At 39.1% G+C, this 15000-nt stretch overlaps 1 non-coding gene and 2 pseudogenes across 1 annotated transcript; all 3 read left to right on the forward strand.

The window, feature by feature from the left end:
- Positions 1 to 3644: 3644 nt before the first annotated feature.
- On the forward strand, positions 3645 to 5635 carry LOC129251536 (small subunit ribosomal RNA). The gene has a single exon (XR_008582992.1). It is a non-coding gene; the product is annotated as a small subunit ribosomal RNA (ribosomal RNA).
- Positions 5636 to 6225: 590 nt separating this feature from the next.
- LOC129251514 (5.8S ribosomal RNA) lies at positions 6226 to 6406 on the forward strand (annotated as a pseudogene).
- A 442-nt stretch (positions 6407 to 6848) lies between these two features.
- LOC129251555 (large subunit ribosomal RNA) lies at positions 6849 to 9618 on the forward strand (annotated as a pseudogene).
- Positions 9619 to 15000: the final 5382 nt, after the last annotated feature.

Genomic DNA, 15000 nt, shown 5'->3' on the forward strand with positions numbered 1-15000 from the left:
ATATAATAAAGACATTTCAAATCAAACTGAAATGTATTGAAATGAATTTTTCCCATACATTTTTGACAATGTGAGGTGTGCATGGCAAAAAACACTCACGGTGAAGGCATGTGATATAATATGAAAATATCAAAAGTTAACTAACCAATGATATTGAAGCATATAAATCGAATCATAACTATATGAAACTCGAATTTGAGCCATATTAAACTGGTAATATTGTGATTTTATGCCTGGTTTTCCATACGTTAGTTTAAATAGAGAGTTATGGAATATAACCTTGGCATATTGGCACTAAAATATGTAATAAAGACATTTCAAATCAAACTGAAATGTATTGAAATGAATTTTTCCCATACATTTTTGACAATGTGAGGTGTGCATGGCAAAAAACACTCACGGTGAAGGCATGTGAAATAATATGAAAATATCAAAAGTTAACTAACCAATGATATTGAAGCATATAAATCGAATCATAACTATATGAAACTCGAATTTAAGCCATATTAAACTGGTAATATTGTGATTTTATGCCTGGTTTTCCATACGTTAGTTTAAATAGAAAAAATTTTCGAATATATATACATATATGAAGAATCTATATTCTAATACTAACATGTTATGGAATATAACCTTGGCATATTGGCACTAAAATATATAATAAAGACATTTCAAATCAAACTGAAATGTATTGAAATGAATTTTTCCCATACATTTTTGACAATGTGAGGTGTGCATGGCAAAAAACACTCACGGTGAAGGCATGTGAAATAATATGAAAATATCAAAAGTTAACTAACCAATGATATTGAAGCATATAAATCGAATCATAACTATATGAAACTCGAATTTAAGCCATATTAAACTGGTAATATTGTGATTTTATGCCTGGTTTTCCATACGTTAGTTTAAATAGAGAGTTATGGAATATAACCTTGGCATATTGGCACTAAAATATATAATAAAGACATTTCAAATCAAACTGAAATGTATTGAAATGAATTTTTCCCATACATTTTTGACAATGTGAGGTGTGCATGGCAAAAAACACTCACGGTGAAGGCATGTGATATAATATGAAAATATCAAAAGTTAACTAACCAATGATATTGAAGCATATAAATCGAATCATAACTATATGAAACTCGAATTTGAGCCATATTAAACTGGTAATATTGTGATTTTATGCCTGGTTTTCCATACGTTAATTTAAATAGAAAAAAATTCTCGAATATATATACATATATGAAGAATCTATATTCTATACTAACATTTTATGGAATATAACCTTGGCATATTGCCATTAAAATATATAATAAAGACATTTCAAATCAAACTGAAATGTATTGAAATGAATTTTTCCCATACATTTTTGACAATGTGAGGTGTGCATGGCAAAAAACACTCACGGTGAAGGCATGTGAAATAATATGAAAATATCAAAAGTTAACTAACCAATGATATTGAAGCATATAAATCGAATCATAACTATATGAAACTCGAATTTAAGCCATATTAAACTGGTAATATTGTGATTTTATGCCTGGTTTTCCATACGTTAGTTTAAATAGAAAAAATTTTCGAATATATATACATATATGAAGAATCTATATTCTAATACTAACATGTTATGGAATATAACCTTGGCATATTGCCATTAAAATATATAATAAAGACATTTCAAATCAAACTGAAATGTATTGAAATGAATTTTTCCCATACATTTTTGACAATGTGAGGTGTGCATGGCAAAAAACACTCACGGTGAAGGCATGTGAAATAATATGAAAATATCAAAAGTTAACTAACCAATGATATTGAAGCATATAAATCGAATCATAACTATATGAAACTCGAATTTAAGCCATATTAAACTGGTAATATTGTGATTTTATGCCTGGTTTTCCATACGTTAGTTTAAATAGAAAAAATTTTCGAATATATATACATATATGAAGAATCTATATTCTAATACTAACATGTTATGGAATATAACCTTGGCATATTGGCACTAAAATATATAATAAAGACATTTCAAATCAAACTGAAATGTATTGAAATGAATTTTTCCCATACATTTTTGACAATGTGAGGTGTGCATGGCAAAAAACACTCACGGTGAAGGCATGTGAAATAATATGAAAATATCAAAAGTTAACTAACCAATGATATTGAAGCATATAAATCGAATCATAACTATATGAAACTCGAATTTAAGCCATATTAAACTGGTAATATTGTGATTTTATGCCTGGTTTTCCATACGTTAGTTTAAATAGAAAAAATTTTCGAATATATATACATATATGAAGAATCTATATTCTAATACTAACATGTTATGGAATATAACCTTGGCATATTGGCACTAAAATATATAATAAAGACATTTCAAATCAAACTGAAATGTATTGAAATGAATTTTTCCCATACATTTTTGACAATGTGAGGTGTGCATGGCAAAAAACACTCACGGTGAAGGCATGTGATATAATATGAAAATATCAAAAGTTAACTAACCAATGATATTGAAACATATAAATCGAATCATAACTATATGAAACTCGAATTTGAGCCATATTAAACTGGTAATATTGTGATTTTATGCCTGGTTTTCCATACGTTAGTTTAAATAGAAAAAAATTCTCGAATATATATACATATATGAAGAATCTATATTCTATACTAACATTTTATGGAATATAACCTTGGCATATTGCCATTAAAATATATAATAAAGACATTTCAAATCAAACTGAAATGTATTGAAATGAATTTTTCCCATACATTTTTGACAATGTGAGGTGTGCATGGCAAAAAACACTCACGGTGAAGGCATGTGATATAATATGAAAATATCAAAAGTTAACTAACCAATGATATTGAAGCATATAAATCGAATCATAACTATATGAAACTCGAATTTGAGCCATATTAAACTGGTAATATTATGATTTTATTCCTGGTTTTCCATACGTTAGTTTAAATAGAAAAAATTTTCGAATATATATACATATATGAAGAATCTATATTCTATACTAACATGTTATGGCATATTGGTGTTATTGTATTTTATTCCTGGTTTTCTATAGTTAGTTTAAATAGAAATAAATTTTTGAATTCAAAATTTTATATTCTATACTAGCATTACATAGAAATTATCCTCAACTGTTTGTTTCTTGTATAAATACAGGAAATTAAACAGATGATGAAGAGAAAAAAATAAGAAAAACAAAAATTTATAAGAAAAATTAAATTTTAAACAAAGGAAAAGAGGAGAAAATTTTTTCAATCATATATATTTATGATTAAAAAATAGAATTATGAAATTATTAATTTCAATTCAAAGAGAAAAATTATGTAATATATGAAATTATTACATTAAAAATGCATTTGAAAAAAAAGTAAAATGTTATTAAGAATGATAAATTATTTGAAAATTGGCAAATATTAAGAAGAAATATCGTTCTTATATTTTTATATAAAATATATAATATAGAGAACGAAAATTCTTTTTCATAAAAAACGGTTTTTGAATTTTGATAAGAAAAGCTAAAGGGGGGTCGCCCCTTTACTTTTTATATACACCGTAATTTATGAAATTTTCAAATATGAAAAACAAAGAAAAATATATAAATAAAAATATTATTCTGGTTGATCCTGCCAGTAGTTATATGCTTGTCTCAAAGATTAAGCCATGCATGTCTAAGTACAAACAAATTAAAAGTGAAACCGCAAAAGGCTCATTATATCAGTTATGGTTCCATAGATCGTTAACAGTTACTTGGATAACTGTGGTAATTCTAGAGCTAATACATGCAATATAAACACGGACCTTATGGAACGTGTGCTTTTATTAGACTAAAACCAAGCGATCATTTGATCGTTAAATTGGTTGAACTCTAGATAACTTGCAGATCGTATGGTCCCGTACCGACGACAGATCTTTCAAATGTCTGCCCTATCAACTTTTGATGGTAGTATCTAGGACTACCATGGTTGCAACGGGTAACGGGGAATCAGGGTTCGATTCCGGAGAGGGAGCCTGAGAAACGGCTACCACATCTAAGGAAGGCAGCAGGCGCGTAAATTACCCACTCCCAGTTCGGGGAGGTAGTGACGAAAAATAACAATACAGGACTCATATCCGAGGCCCTGTAATTGGAATGAGTACACTTTAAATCCTTTAACAAGGACCTATTGGAGGGCAAGTCTGGTGCCAGCAGCCGCGGTAATTCCAGCTCCAATAGCGTATATTAAAGTTGTTGCGGTTAAAACGTTCGTAGTTGAATTTGTGCTTCATACGGGTAGTACAACTATATATTGTGGTATGTACATTACCTTATGTATGTAAGCGTATTACCGGTGGAGTTCTTATATATAATTAATACAATGTATTTTTTATATATTCCTCCTATTTAAACCTACTTCAGTGCTCTTCATCGAGTGTTGTTGTGGGCCGGTACAATTACTTTGAACAAATTAGAGTGCTTAAAGCAGGCTCCAAATGCCTGAATATTTTGTGCATGGAATAATGAAATAAGACCTCTGTTCTACTTTCATTGGTTTTTAGATCAAGAGGTAATGATTAATAGAAGCAGTTTGGGGGCATTAGTATTACGACGCGAGAGGTGAAATTCTTGGACCGTCGTAAGACTAACTTAAGCGAAAGCATTTGCCAAAGATGTTTTCATTAATCAAGAACGAAAGTTAGAGGTTCGAAGGCGATCAGATACCGCCCTAGTTCTAACCATAAACGATGCCAGCTAGCAATTGGGTGTAGCTACTACTATGGCTCTCTCAGTCGCTTCCCGGGAAACCAAAGCTTTTGGGCTCCGGGGGAAGTATGGTTGCAAAGCTGAAACTTAAAGGAATTGACGGAAGGGCACCACCAGGAGTGGAGCCTGCGGCTTAATTTGACTCAACACGGGAAAACTTACCAGGTCCGAACATAAGCGTGTAAGACAGATTGATAGCTCTTTCTCGAATCTATGGGTGGTGGTGCATGGCCGTTCTTAGTTCGTGGAGTGATTTGTCTGGTTAATTCCGATAACGAACGAGACTCAAATATATTAAATAGATGCTTTCAGGATTATGATGTTGAAACTTATATAGCCTTCTTTCATGCGTACATCTTGAATGTACAAGTGTTTGAATGTGTTTATATAAGTGGAGTCGTACCTGTTGGTTTGTCCCATTATAAGGACACTAGCTTCTTAAATGGACAAATTGCGTCTAGCAGTAACGAGATTGAGCAATAACAGGTCTGTGATGCCCTTAGATGTCCTGGGCTGCACGCGCGCTACAATGAAAGTATCAACGTGTATTTCCTAGACCGAGAGGTCCGGGTAAACCGCTGAACCACTTTCATGCTTGGGATTGTGAACTGAAACTGTTCACATGAACTTGGAATTCCCAGTAAGTGCGAGTTATTAACTCGCATTGATTAAGTCCCTGCCCTTTGTACATACCGCCCGTCGCTACTACCGATTGAATTATTTAGTGAGGTCTCCGGACGTGATCACTGTGACGCCTCGTGTGTCACGGTTGTTTCGCAAAAGTTGACCGAACTTGATTATTTAGAGGAAGTAAAAGTCGTAACAAGGTTTCCGTAGGTGAACCTGCGGAAGGATCATTATTGTGTTCCATATCCGTAAGAAAAACAAACAAACAAACAAACAAACAGACAAGCAAACAAACGAACAAAAAGAAAAAAAAAAAAAAAAAAAAAAAGAAAAAAAAAAAAATTTATATAATTATTTTGAATCCATAATTCTTTTTATTCTTTTTCATTCAATTTGTGATCCATCAATTATATCATATTAAATATAATATATGATGGTACATTTTGTAATGTTTTTTCTTATTTTTTTCTTTTAAAAACCTTTAAACATGAAAATAAAAAGTTGTACTTATTATTCATTTGATTGAATGATAAGTTAATTTGTTCACAATAACAAAAGTGGTATATATTTATTATATTATTATATATACATAAAATGATTAAAAAAATACAAAATAATTGAATCATAATAAATACCACCACTGTATTATTGTTGAACTAAGACATTCGCAACTTAATAAAAATGTTTAGAGTTAAATATATTTGATATATATTATTGAAAGAAAATCAATTTATATATTATTAATATTATTTAATTTTACTCTTTCAATTAATATATGCAAAAAAAAATTGACATTTGTTATAAATAAAAATAAATAAAAAAATACTCTAAGCGGTGGATCACTTGGCTCATGGGTCGATGAAGAACGCAGCAAACTGTGCGTCATCGTGTGAACTGCAGGACACATGAACATCGACATTTTGAACGCATATCGCAGTCCATGCTGTTATGTACATTAAATTCAATTTTAAAGTACTGCTTGGACTACATATGGTTGAGGGTTGTAAGACTATGCTAAATAAGTTGCTTATTCTTTTATAAAAATAATTGAATTTAAGCAAATGTGTATATTATTGGATTTTAAATAATTCATAATATTAATAGCAAAAAAAATAAAGATATATAATGAATTTTATTTATTATATATTCTTTAAAAAAAAAATCCTCTCAAATAAAATGAAATGATGAAAATATTGAATCTAAGTATTCTTTACAAAAAATTTTCATATTATTTATATATATATATAAAATAATAATTTATATATGTAATTAAAAGGAGGAATGTCTAGCATAAAAATTAAATTTTTTATTCTAGGATTGCCTCATTTTACATTATTATTATTTTTATATATTTACAATATATAAAAGGAGAAAAGAAAAATAGAGATGAAAAGATGATATAATTTTTTTATTAAATTGTGAGAAGATAAAAAAAGAATATTAAAACAACCTCAACTCATATGGGATTACCCCCTGAATTTAAGCATATTAATGAGGGGAGGAAAAGAAACTAACAAGGATTTTCTTAGTAGCGGCGAGCGAAAAGAAAATAGTTCAGCACTAAGTCACTTTGTCTATATGTCAAATGTGAGATGCAGTGTATGGAATATCTTAATATCTAGTATGAGAAATTAACGATTTAAGTCCTTCTTAAATGAGGCCATTTACCCATAGAGGGTGCCAGGCCCGTATAACGTTAATGATTACTAGAAAGATATTTCCAAAGAGTCGTGTTGCTTGATAGTGCAGCACTAAGTGGGTGGTAAACTCCATCTAAAACTAAATATAACCATGAGACCGATAGTAAACAAGTACCGTGAGGGAAAGTTGAAAAGAACTCTGAATAGAGAGTTAAATAGTACGTGAAACTGCTTAGAGGTTAAGCCCGATGAACCTGAATATCCATTATGAAAAATTCATCATTAAATAATTAAAAAAATAATGTGCATTTTTTTCATATAAGGACATTGTAATCTATTAACATAATAAAGTATTTATCAAAAGATCATTGGTGATATTAAGTTTATTTAAATTAATTTGCTTTTTAAGCATATTAACATAAAATAAATACTAATGATTTGATAAAGTGTTGATAGATTTTATTATATATAATGCTAAAATTCATTTTTTGAATTTTACAAAAAATTTAATATCTATGATATTAATATTTATTTGTATGCATTTATATGATTAACAATGCGAAAGATTCAGGATACCTTCGGGACCCGTCTTGAAACACGGACCAAGGAGTCTAACATATGTGCAAGTCATTGAGTTATATTAAACTTAATGGCATAATTAACTTAACTTAAATATAATGGGATTAATTTTTAGTCTATTTTTTAATAAATAGTCAATTAATTCAATCCCGGGGCGTTCCATATAGTTATGTATAATGATAATTTATTATTATTTATACCTCTAACTGGAGCGTACCTTGAGCATATATGCTGTGACCCGAAAGATGGTGAACTATACTTGATCAGGTTGAAGTCAGGGGAAACCCTGATGGAAGACCGAAACAGTTCTGACGTGCAAATCGATTGTCAGAATTGAGTATAGGGGCGAAAGACCAATCGAACCATCTAGTAGCTGGTTCCCTCCGAAGTTTCCCTCAGGATAGCTGGTGCATTTAAAAATTATATAAAATAATCTTATCTGGTAAAGCGAATGATTAGAGGCCTTAGGGTCGAAACGATTTTAACCTATTCTCAAACTTTAAATGGGTAAGAACCTCACCTTTCTTGATATGAAGGTTGAGGTTATGATATAATGTGCCCAGTGGGCCACTTTTGGTAAGCAGAACTGGCGCTGTGGGATGAACCAAACGTAATGTTACGGTGCCTAAATTAACAACTCATGCAGATACCATGAAAGGCGTTGGTTGCTTAAAACAGCAGGACGGTGGACATGGAAGTCGTAATCCGCTAAGGAGTGTGTAACAACTCACCTGCCGAAGCAACTAGCCCTTAAAATGGATGGCGCTTAAGTTGTATACCTATACATTACCGCTAAAGTAGATGATTTATAAAACAATTTCGATTGATTTATAAATTTTGAAACTTTAGTGAGTAGGAGGGTACAATAGTGTGCTTAGAAGTGTTTGGCGTAAGCCTGCATGGAGCCGCTATTGGTACAGATCTTGGTGGTAGTAGCAAATAATCGAATGAGACCTTGGAGGACTGAAGTGGAGAAGGGTTTCGTGTGAACAGTGGTTGATCACGAGTTAGTCGGTCCTAAGTTCAAGGCGAAAGCCGAAAATTTTCAAGTTTTTAATAAAAAAAAATATTAATAAAAATATATTTAAAAATAATTAAAATACTTGAATTATTTTGAACGAAAGGGAATACGGTTCCAATTCCGTAACCTGTTGAGTATCCGTTTGTTATTAAAAATGGGCCTTGTGCTCATCCTGGCAACAGGAACGACCATAAAGAAGCCGTCGAGAGATATCGGAAGAGTTTTCTTTTCTGTTTTATAGTCGTACTACCATGGAAGTCTTTCGAAGAGAGATATGGTAGATGGACTAGAAGAGCATGACATTTACTGTTGTGTCGATATTTTCTCCTCGGACCTTGAAAATTTATGGTGGGGTCACGCAAACTTCTCAACAGGCCGTACCAATATCCGCAGCTGGTCTCCAAGGTGAAGAGTCTCTAGTCGATAGAATAATGTAGGTAAGGGAAGTCGGCAAATTAGATCCGTAACTTCGGGATAAGGATTGGCTCTGAAGATTGAGATAGTCGGGCTTGATTGGGAAGCAATACCATGGTTTATGTACTCGTTCTGGGTAAATAGAGAATTACGATTCTTGTTCCCCGGATAGTAGTTACGTAGCCAATTGTGGAACTTTCTTGCTAAAATTTTTAAGGAATTATATCATTCGATATATATTCCTTTTAAATTATAACGATTATCAATTAACAATCAATTCAGAACTGGCACGGACTTGGGGAATCCGACTGTCTAATTAAAACAAAGCATTGTGATGGCCCTAACGGGTGTTGACACAATGTGATTTCTGCCCAGTGCTCTGAATGTCAAAGTGAAGAAATTCAAGTAAGCGCGGGTAAACGGCGGGAGTAACTATGACTCTCTTAAGGTAGCCAAATGCCTCGTCATCTAATTAGTGACGCGCATGAATGGATTAACGAGATTCCTACTGTCCCTATCTACTCATTCTCAGTTTGACTGTTGAATAGTGCGGACGTGTCGTGTGCTAAGTGGTGATTAGCGATTTTTGCGATTTCTTTTGCGTTTATATTCGTGTGTGATAACCGGTGTATTACAGTTGTGCGAGTGACGCTAATATTGTTGTGGCTGTACCATAGCGGTACAGTGTTTACAATTAATTGTGATTGAAAGTGCCGTTGTGCGAGTGACGCTACTTTGTAGTAGCTGTACACTGTTTACGAGTGATTAAGTGCCGTACGGTAGTTTTGTTGGACACTCCAGTGAGTGCCAATATACTCCGTGCTATAGACACATTGTGCGTGCGTGTGAGTGCCGCTAGATACAGCGTTGGAAATTTTCCATTAAGTTGTTTACAACTTTTGCGGGCGTGCCGTTGTTTTTTTTTTTTCGGCGTGGTGTGTTGTGCGTAGCTGTACCATAGCGGTGCATTGTTTACGAGCAATTGCTCAGGTGACTACGGTTTGTGCTGGTGACGCCACTGTTCGCGTGGCTGTACTTTGTGTACAAGTGTACCTTGTTGGTATATTGTGGGACGCTCAAGTGAGTGCCGCTATACCAAGGTGTTTACAATTTTTGTGTGCCGCTAATTTCTGGCGTGGTCTTTTGGCGCGTGCCGTTACATTCGGTGTGGGTGTACAGTGCGGGCGTACACTAGGTCTGTCGTGCCGCTATATTGCCATATTTGGCAACAGTAAAAAGGGCGTCCCCTTTTGTGCGTGGGTTAAGTACTGCGCCAAGGTTGAATACTTTGTGCAGGTGCCGCGAACAGAGCGTGCTGCGTTTTGCCTGCGGTCGGGCTCGGCGTTAGCTCCACCTTGGTCGACCCGTCCTTGTTCGGGGAACAGTGTTCCGTCCGGCAAGGCATTGGTGGTGGCCTTTGCCAGACCTTTGGTTGGCACTGTGGGCTACGCCCTCGCGCTTTGCTTTGGCTCGCCGATAGGTGCAGCCGCTGTGTGCGTACCTGTGCGGGGCTCATTCCTGCCGTGCAGTAGTTGCCGTCGCCCAAAAGGGACCCAGTTTTTGTTGTTGCTCGGGAGGCCTTTATACGGCGAACTCGGCAACCTTAGTGGTGAAGAGTTGGGCAATGCCCAAATCAGAAGGGTTGAGGAAGAGGGCGAATACCCCTCTTCCAAGCGGTTCGGCGGTGCCATCGTCGGCAATGGACGAGACGACGTCCGGAGAGGAGGAGGTGATTTTGCGGTCGCCTCCCCGTACCAAGAAGAAGACCGCTGGAGGTGCAGCGGTTCCGGTGGAGAAGGTATCTCTAAAGGTACCTGAAAAGGTGAGTGGAAGCGAGGGTGGTTCCGAAAGTGGAAAGACTGGGGGTGGGCGCAAGGGGCGGAAGACGGGGGAAAAATTAGGTCCCGCAGGGAAGCGTTTGGAGGAAATCCGTGGGGAATTGGGTGCTTCCCTGAAAGGTTTGGGTGCGATCGGTGGGGATGCCGAACGCAAGAAAGTTGGGGCGCAGTTTATGGGGCGCTTCAAGTCCATTGTGACGGCCTTTAGTGGAGCCGTCATAGACATGGACGGCGTCCCGAAGAGTTTAGCTAAGGACCTCCTGGGATACTCCTTGGAGTTCGAGGAGCTTTTTGTGGAGATGGTGGCGGAGATCGCCCATCTTCGTGGGCGGTTAGAAGCCACAAAGACAAGTAGGGAGGAAGCACCTCGGAGGACGGCTGGAGCTGCGCTGGCTGGTGCAGCGATGATGCCGGCACCTCAGGCGCCTGCGCCTGTGTTGCCTGCGTTGCCGGTGCCCAAGCCAGTTGAGACCTGGTCGGTCGTAGTGAGGGGTAAAACCCCCACTACTTCCAAGGAGGTGATTAAGAAAGTGGTGAAGGAGGTAGGGCCTTCCATGGGGGTTAGGGTGCACGAGGTGCGCCCGTTGAAGGATGGAGGTGCGATTATTCGCACCCCATCCGTTGCCGAGAGGGATAACTTGGCAAAAAATGCCAAGTTTTCCGAAGTGGGGCTCGATGTGAGCATACGTCGGAAGCTGGGGCCTAGGGTTGTGGTCCAGGGGGTCCACACGGAGATCTCCCCTGAGGACTTCATGGGAGAGTTGTTCCGGTTGAACCTCAAGGAGTTCAGCCCTGGGTGCCGTGAGAAGGACGTGAGGATGATCAGCCGTCCTTGGAAGGTCAGCCCCGATGGGGTGACGAATGTTGTCCTTGAGGGAACGGACATGCTAATGTCCGCCCTCCTGGAAGCAGGTCGTTGCTACATAAAGTGGTTTTCCTTCCGGGTACGGCCAGACCAACTGACGCCCGGCTGCTTCCGATGCATGGGGTTTGACCACAGGGTGGCAGAATGCAGAGCCAAGAAGGATGTCTGCCGTAGGTGCGGGCAAGAAGGACACAGGAGTGCAGGTTGTGGCAATGCCCCGCATTGTCGCAACTGTGCATTTAAGGGCAAGCCAGCCGGACATCTGATGATGTCCACTGTCTGCCCGGTGTACTGTGCCATTGTTGCCCGTGCGAACGCTAGACATTGATGGTTGAACTATATCAACTGAACTGTCAGGGGTCATATGCCGTGATGTGTGAATTGGGGGCGTGTATGTCGGAGGGGGGCTGCGGCATTGCTTTGCTCCAGGAACCATACTCCACCAATGGGGTGGTGAGAGGCCTTCCTGGGGGCTTCAGGGTCTTTACGGACCTTGGAGTCAAGGCCGCAGTAGCTGTGTGTGAGCCAAGCTACTCTTGTGTAGTAGTTGACTCATCACAGTGGGGAGTATGTGTGTGTGTCGAGGGGGAATTCGGCAGAATGAATGTCGTCAGCTTGTACTGCAAGTCTGACGAGCCTCTAGAGCCCTACTTAAGATACATTGATGCGGTGCTACTACTTGAGAGTAGCATTCCTGCCATCGTGTGTCTTGACGCGAATGCTACCTCCCCGATGTGGTTCAGCAAGGTATCCAGGCATACTGCTGGATATCGGAGCCACACTCGGGGTGAGGTTATGAGCGAGTGGGTTGTGGCGAATAACCTTCTTGTAGCAAACGAACCAAGCGTATGGTATACGTTTGAGGGGCCTAGAGGTGTGAGTGACATTGACGTGACGCTCATGAATGACGCAGCAGCGGGTAGGTTCGAGTGTAAATGGAGTGTTAGGGGGGGTTGGGGAATTAGTGACCATAATTTAATACAAATTATGGTTACTCCCCGTACCCCGCAGCTAGAAGGGGGGAGTCCATTGAGGCGATGGCGTACCTCGTGTACCGACTGGAACCGATATGGACATACTGTTAGGGAAGCGGTATTGGATATACCGCTTAGGGAGTTTGAGGAATTGGGGGTTGACGAGCAAATTGCTCGTCTATATGAATGTGTCTGGGGTGTGAATGACTTATTGTTTAGGAAAGCTAGGGCTGTGAGAATGAAAGGTGTGAAATGGTGGACGAGTGAGTTAAATTCAAAGAGGAGGTCTGTCCGACGCTTGAGGCGTTTGTTTCAACGCGGCAGGCGGACCAATTCGGAGAATCTGTCTCAGCTCAAGTATCAATTTAGCGTAGGGATGAAAGAGTATAAGAAGATGCTTGTGAGAGTGAAGGAGGAAGAGTGGAGGAGATTTGTGGGGGAAAATAGGGACGACCCTTGGGGACAGGTCTATAGGATCTGTCGGGGTCGTCGAAATGAGATGGCTAGCTCTCTTCGCGTAGGTGATACTGTATTATCGACGTGGAGAGAGTGTGCCAATGTTCTGTTAGGCGAGTTTTTTCCCAGGGCTGAGGTTCAGGTTCCTCCTGCACAAGAGGTGCCTGTCCCTCCAATAGAAGCTGAGGAGTTGGATTATGCATTTGGCCTGGTCAGGTCTAAAAGGTCTCCAGGTTTCGATGGTTTGAACGGAGAGATGTGCAAATGCTTGTGGAAGTTCATTCCGGAATATTTGGAGGCCATTTATGATAAATGCATATGGGAGGGATATTTTCCACGCGAGTGGAAAATTGCTAGGGTCGTTGCACTCTTGAAGTCGCCCGATAAGATCAGGAGCGATCCTCGATCTTATCGTGGTATCAGCCTCCTTCCAGTACTTGGAAAAGTGCTGGAAAGGGTTATGGTTGAGCGGCTTCAGGAGCTAACTCGGGGTGTTAGGTCGGATAGGCAGTATGGGTTTAGGAAAAGACGTGGTATAGAGGATGCGTGGTTGTATGTTCAGAGTGTAGTTAGGGAAAACGTCAATAAATATGTCCTTGGCATATTTATTGACTTTAAGGGGGCATTTGATCACTTGCGCTGGGATCGTGTGTTGCAGAGATTAGAGGAGCTTGGCTGTCCGGAAATTACTCTATGGCGGAGTTATTTTTCGGACAGAAAAGCATCCATGGTAGGAGTGGGCGGGAGTGTGGAGATTGGGGTGGAGCGAGGCTGTCCGCAGGGATCCGTCTGTGGTCCCTTCATTTGGAACCTCATGATGGACTCCCTGCTTCGGCAGTTAGAGCCACTCTGTAAACACTGTGCGTATGCGGACGACCTTCTCATTTTGGTTGAGGGCCGTTCGCGTGAGGAACTAGAGCGAGTGGGGGGGCAGCTCCTTACATTTACCCACAATTGGGGGGTAGATGTGGGAGTGGACATATCGATGGACAAAACGGTGACAATGCTGCTTAAGGGCAGATTGTCCCCGAGTCGTCCACCGATTGTACGTTTGAATGGGATAGGGATTAGGTATGTGACGCAAGTCAAATACCTGGGGTTAGCTATGAGTGAAAGGATGTGTTTTACTCCACACTTAGTATTGTTGAGGGAGCGGCTGCAGGCAACTGTTGGGCAAGTTCGGCGCGTGGTCAGATTTGACTGGGGCCTTAGCCGGCGTGCGGTTCGCACCGTATATCGGGGCCTATTCGTGGCCTGTGCCACTTATGGTGCCGCTGTATGGTACGAATCGGCTTTAAAGTCGGTTGGCAAACGTCATCTGATGGCGTGCCAGCGCATTATGATGCTTGCCTGCATGCCTGTATGCCGTACAGTGAGTACGGATGCATTGCAGGTGTTGTTAGGTGCGCCTCCTCTTGACCTGTTAGTTGTGCAACGGGCATTTACCTTCAGGTTGAGAAGGAGGCTTTGTATGCCGCTGCTAGATGGATGGATATCCGACGGTGATGTAGAAAGGGGGTATTTAGAGTGTGAAAGGTTGTTGAAGGAATGTATGCTTCGTGGGTGGCAAAACCGATGGGACAATAGTTCCAAAGGTCGCGTGACATACGAGTACATTCGGGATGTTTCCTTTGTCGGGGAAAATCCTGATTTTGGATTTTCCCTCAGCCTGGGATTCCTCCTTACAGGACATGGGCCTCTCAATGCTTATTTGCATGAGAGGCGCTTGTCCACAAGTGAGGAGTGTGTTTGTGGGTCGGCAAGAGAGGACTGGGTGCACGTCCTCTGTGAATGCCCGATGTACTCAGACA

This window comes from Anastrepha obliqua, unplaced genomic scaffold (assembly GCF_027943255.1).
Source record: "Anastrepha obliqua isolate idAnaObli1 unplaced genomic scaffold, idAnaObli1_1.0 ptg000027l, whole genome shotgun sequence".
Classification (NCBI taxonomy): Eukaryota; Metazoa; Arthropoda; class Insecta; order Diptera; family Tephritidae; genus Anastrepha; species Anastrepha obliqua.